The following is a 6,000-nucleotide window of genomic DNA, read 5'->3' as shown; positions in this document are numbered from 1 at the left end:
TTTGAGCTTCTGAAATAATTTAGATGTTCGGATGGAGCTCACGATCGATCAGAAGGACGGCTGCTTTACAACAAACAGTTTGATTGCGTGAACCTGGACTGTGTGTGAGACCTTTTGGATAGAACAGAGAACATGAATTAACATTAGATCCTGTCCTGGCGTGTCGGGAGATTTTATTTATCAGTGATGTCGCGCTGCTGTGCCTTGTGCGTAAATCCTCTGACATTCAGAGTCATGCGCCCCTGGAGTAGCAGAAAGAGTGGCGCACTCGGTAAGACTGACGGTAAGACACCTGCCTTTGGTGCGGGAGACCCGGGTTCGAATCCTCTGTGAGACTCCCACTACTGAGCAAGAAACTTAACCCCTAGTTCCTCGTGGTATAGCTATGAAGTCTGCCAAATGAATCTAAAGTTAAAGACCAACGTTCCCATGGCCGCACAGGATGGCACTATTCGCAAGATAGGGCCCTAAATGTTGAAACAGAGCCGCTGCCGCCACCACCACACTGAGCCGTTGTTGGGGATCAAGGTGGCAACGCAGCTTCAGGGAATGTTCGATTCCACGCGAGGGCAGGTGATTTCGAAAAATAACAAAATGATAAAACAATGTGATGGATGATGTTTCCAGCAGACAAAACAAGTCAACAGTGTTGCAGCGGCAGGTGTGACTAGAAGACATGGGATTTAACTTATAGCCCACCTCATCAATCAGCATTTAAGTGACAAAGCTTCATATTTTATCGATATGTCGTGAGAATTCTTAAAACATCCATTTAACACAGCAGTATTAGCAGTTACCCAGAATTCCGAGGGGCATCCTCGGCAGATCAAAGCCCATCACTTCAAAAGTAAAGCCATTTCAAATGTGAAAACAGTGTCTGGCAAGTGACTTTCAGAGGGAGAGTGTGTCAGCCATGAGAATGGCCTGAAACGAAAAGTTGACACCGTGAGTGAGAAGGGGTGGAAGATGGAGGGGTATAAATACCGCTGGAGAATTGATTAATATTAGGTAGCGGTCTAGATGCCTCCTTGGCGCTTCGGTGATTGAACTAATGACACGGTTTCAGTGGGATGGGACCTTAGTATAGTCAATGAGCCCATACTGTCTGAAGCCGCTGTTGGCAGAGCATATTCCGATGCCAAGGGTGGTGCTAGACTGGGGAAGCTACCAATTTTTTTCACTTTGAAATAAAAATCATTTTTAAGACTTTGACATAGTGCAGATAATAGGCTACTTAATAGCTCCCGTCTGTTTGAAGACTTCAAGCCTGTCACGGCAGTTGGATCTGTGACCTATTTTGTCACTCATTTCATTTAAATATTTCTGTGCTGAATTACATTCGTTTCATTTAGTAATAAATGGTCCTCATTTATTATCTGATACTCTCAGACTTGTTTGTCCACACTATATATTTCTCATTTGTGATCATCTCTCCAAAAAAAAAAAAAAAAAAAAAAAAATAGGCAGTAAATGATTCGAAACTTTTTTGTACAAAAAAATCGGATCTATGTAGGCTATCTCTCATTCCAATCATGCATTAAAACCCTTGAAAGTAAAAGATATCGTTATCGTTTTGGGCGTAACATGCAATACGCTAATCAGAGTGTCATCTCCCATTCCCTTTAAAGGCCACGTGCGCTTGTACCATGGCGCATTTTTATTATAATGGCACATTATTAAATTGACTGATTGAATGGCAGACTCAGAGCAGACAGGGGGACATGAGCAGAATTGTGGACGTGATATGAAAGCCGTCTCTAATCATGAAGCCTAATGTTACTCTGCAGCGCTGTGGATCAGCCAAGTGTCTGAACTACAGTGCAGACTGGAATCTGTTAACAGACAGACAGATGCTGTCGCCTCTGGATGCTCACTGCGCTGCATAATGATAAACTACCTACAATAAAGCGGTCATGGGTCACATTTCTCCCCAACAGCGGTATCTTTCCTTTTATTTGCTGGATGAGTGTTTCTTTAACGATTTACTTTCAGGATTAGAGAGGCTGCTGTCAGTCATTTTAACCGTTGCCGTGTGCTAAAGTCACAGCAAATATCGTGACAGGACAGAGGGATCAGAATTCAACTTTGAGCTTCTGAAATAATTTAGATGTTCGGATGGAGCTCACGATCGATCAGAAGGACGGCTGCTTTACAACAAACAGTTTGATTGCGTGAACCTGGACTGTGTGTGAGACCTTTTGGATAGAACAGAGAACATGAATTAACATTAGATCCTGAGCGATCCTGTCGGCGTGTCGGGAGATTTTATTTATCAGTGATGTCGCGCTGCTGTGCCTTGTGCGTAAATCCTCTGACATTCAGAGTCATGCGCCCCTGGAGTAGCAGAACAGAGTGGCGCACTCGGGTAAGACTGACGGTAAGACACCTGCCTTTGGTGCGGGAGACCCGGGTTCGAATCCTCTGTGAGACTCCCACCTGAGCAAGAAACTTAACCCCTAGTTCCTCGTGGTATAGCTATGAAGTCTGCCAAATGAATCTAAAGTTAAAGACCAACGTTCCCATGGCCGCACAGGATGGCACTATTCGCAAGATAGGGCCCTAAATGTTGAAACAGAGCCGCTGCCGCCACCACCACACTGAGCCGTTGTTGGGGATCAAGGTGGCAACGCAGCTTCAGGGAATGTTCGATTCCACGCGAGGGCAGGTGATTTCGAAAAATAACAAAATGATAAAACAATGTGATGGATGATGTTTCCAGCAGACAAAACAAGTCAACAGTGTTGCAGCGGCAGGTGTGACTAGAAGACATGGGATTTAACTTATAGCCCACCTCATCAATCAGCATTTAAGTGACAAAGCTTCATATTTTATCGATATGTCGTGAGAATTCTTAAAACATCCATTTAACACAGCAGTATTAGCAGTTACCCAGAATTCCGAGGGGCATCCTCGGCAGATCAAAGCCCATCACTTCAAAAGTAAAGCCATTTCAAATGTGAAAACAGTGTCTGGCAAGTGACTTTCAGAGGGAGAGTGTGTCAGCCATGAGAATGGCCTGAAACGAAAAGTTGACACCGTGAGTGAGAAGGGGTGGAAGATGGAGGGGTATAAATACCGCTGGAGAATTGATTAATATTAGGTAGCGGTCTAGATGCCTCCTTGGCGCTTCGGTGATTGAACTAATGACACGGTTTCAGTGGGATGGGACCTTAGTATAGTCAATGAGCCCATACTGTCTGAAGCCGCTGTTGGCAGAGCATATTCCGATGCCAAGGGTGGTGCTAGACTGGGGAAGCTACCAATTTTTTTCACTTTGAAATAAAAATCATTTTTAAGACTTTGACATAGTGCAGATAATAGGCTACTTAATAGCTCCCGTCTGTTTGAAGACTTCAAGCCTGTCACGGCAGTTGGATCTGTGACCTATTTTGTCACTCATTTCATTTAAATATTTCTGTGCTGAATTACATTCGTTTCATTTAGTAATAAATGGTCCTCATTTATTATCTGATACTCTCAGACTTGTTTGTCCACACTATATATTTCTCATTTGTGATCATCTCTCCAAAAAAAAAAAAAAAAAAAAAAAAAATAGGCAGTAAATGATTCGAAACTTTTTTGTACAAAAAAAATCGGATCTATGTAGGCTATCTATCATTCCAATCATGCATTAAAACCCTTGAAAGTAAAAGATATCGTTATCGTTTTGGGCGTAACATGCAATACGCTAATCAGAGTGTCATCTCCCATTCCCTTTAAAGGCCACGTGCGCTTGTACCATGGCGCATTTTTATTATAATGGCATTATTAAATTGACTGATTGAATGGCAGACTCAGAGCAGACAGGGGGACATGAGCAGAATTGTGGACGTGATATGAAAGCCGTCTCTAATCATGAAGCCTAATGTTACTCTGCAGCGCTGTGGATCAGCCAAGTGTCTGAACTACAGTGCAGACTGGAATCTGTTAACAGACAGACAGATGCTGTCGCCTCTGGATGCTCACTGCGCTGCATAATGATAAACTACCTACAATAAAGCGGTCATGGGTCACATTTCTCCCCAACAGCGGTATCTTTCCTTTTATTTGCTGGATGAGTGTTTTCTTTAACGATTTACTTTCAGGATTAGAGAGGCTGCTGTCAGTCATTTTAACCGTTGCCGTGTGCTAAAGTCACAGCAAATATCGTGACAGGACAGAGGGATCAGAATTCAACTTTGAGCTTCTGAAATAATTTAGATGTTCGGATGGAGCTCACGATCGATCAGAAGGACGGCTGCTTTACAACAAACAGTTTGATTGCGTGAACCTGGACTGTGTGTGAGACCTTTTGGATAGAACAGAGAACATGAATTAACATTAGATCCTGAGCGATCCTGTGGCGTGTCGGGAGATTTTATTTATCAGTGATGTCGCGCTGCTGTGCCTTGTGCGTAAATCCTCTGACATTCAGAGTCATGCGCCCCTGGAGTAGCAGAACAGAGTGGCGCGACTCGGTAAGACTGACGGTAAGACACCTGCCTTTGGTGCGGGAGACCCGGGTTCGAATCCTCTGTGAGACTCCCATGTGTGGCTACCTGAGCAAGAAACTTAACCCCTAGTTCCTCGTGGTATAGCTATGAAGTCTGCCAAATGAATCTAAAGTTAAAGACCAACATTCCCATGGGCGCACAGGATGGCACTATTCGCAAGATAGGGCCCTAAATGTTGAAACAGAGCCGCTGCCGCCACCACCACACTGAGCCGTTGTTGGGGATCAAGGTGGCAACGCAGCTTCAGGGAATGTTCGATTCCACGCGAGGGCAGGTGATTTCGAAAAATAAAAATGATAAAACAATGTGATGGATGATGTTTCCAGCAGACAAAACAAGTCAACAGTGTTGCAGCGGCAGGTGTGACTAGAAGACATGGGATTTAACTTATAGCCCACCTCATCAATCAGCATTTAAGTGACAAAGCTTCATATTTTATCGATATGTCGTGAGAATTCTTAAAACATCCATTTAACACAGCAGTATTAGCAGTTACCCAGAATTCCGAGGGGCATCCTCGGCAGATCAAAGCCCATCACTTCAAAAGTAAAGCCATTTCAAATGTGAAAACAGTGTCTGGCAAGTGACTTTCAGAGGGAGAGTGTGTCAGCCATGAGAATGGCCTGAAACGAAAAGTTGACACCGTGAGTGAGAAGGGGTGGAAGATGGAGGGGTATAAATACCGCTGGAGAATTGATTAATATTAGGTAGCGGTCTAGATGCCTCCTTGGCGCTTCGGTGATTGAACTAATGACACGGTTTCAGTGGGATGGGACCTTAGTATAGTCAATGAGCCCATACTGTCTGAAGCCGCTGTTGGCAGAGCATATTCCGATGCCAAGGGTGGTGCTAGACTGGGGAAGCTACCAATTTTTTTCACTTTGAAATAAAAATCATTTTTAAGACTTTGACATAGTGCAGATAATAGGCTACTTAATAGCTCCCGTCTGTTTGAAGACTTCAAGCCTGTCACGGCAGTTGGATCTGTGACCTATTTTTGTCACTCATTTCATTTAAATATTTCTGTGCTGAATTACATTCGTTTCATTAGTAATAAATGGTCCTCATTTATTATCTGATACTCTCAGACTTGTTTGTCCACACTATATTTCTCATTTGTGATCATCTCTCCAAAAAAAAAAAAAAAAAAAAAAAAAAAATAGGCAGTAAATGATTCGAAACTTTTTTGTACAAAAAAATCGGATCTATGTAGGCTATCTATCATTCCAATCATGCATTAAAACCCTTGAAAGTAAAAGATATCGTTATCGTTTTGGGCGTAACATGCAATACGCTAATCAGAGTGTCATCTCCCATTCCCTTTAAAGGCCACGTGCGCTTGTACCATGGCGCATTTTTTATTATAATGGCACATTATTAAATTGACTGATTGAATGGCAGACTCAGAGCAGACAGGGGGACATGAGCAGAATTGTGGACGTGATATGAAAGCCGTCTCTAATCATGAAGCCTAATGTTACTCTGCAGCGCTGTGGATCAGCCAAGT

This window comes from Micropterus salmoides, unplaced genomic scaffold (assembly GCF_014851395.1).
Source record: "Micropterus salmoides isolate LMB-PRFRI ecotype aquatic unplaced genomic scaffold, ASM1485139v1 Ms_hic_scaffold_7, whole genome shotgun sequence".
In the NCBI taxonomy this organism is placed as follows: Eukaryota; Metazoa; Chordata; class Actinopteri; order Centrarchiformes; family Centrarchidae; genus Micropterus; species Micropterus salmoides.
Note: the sequence above shows the minus strand (reverse complement) of the source record.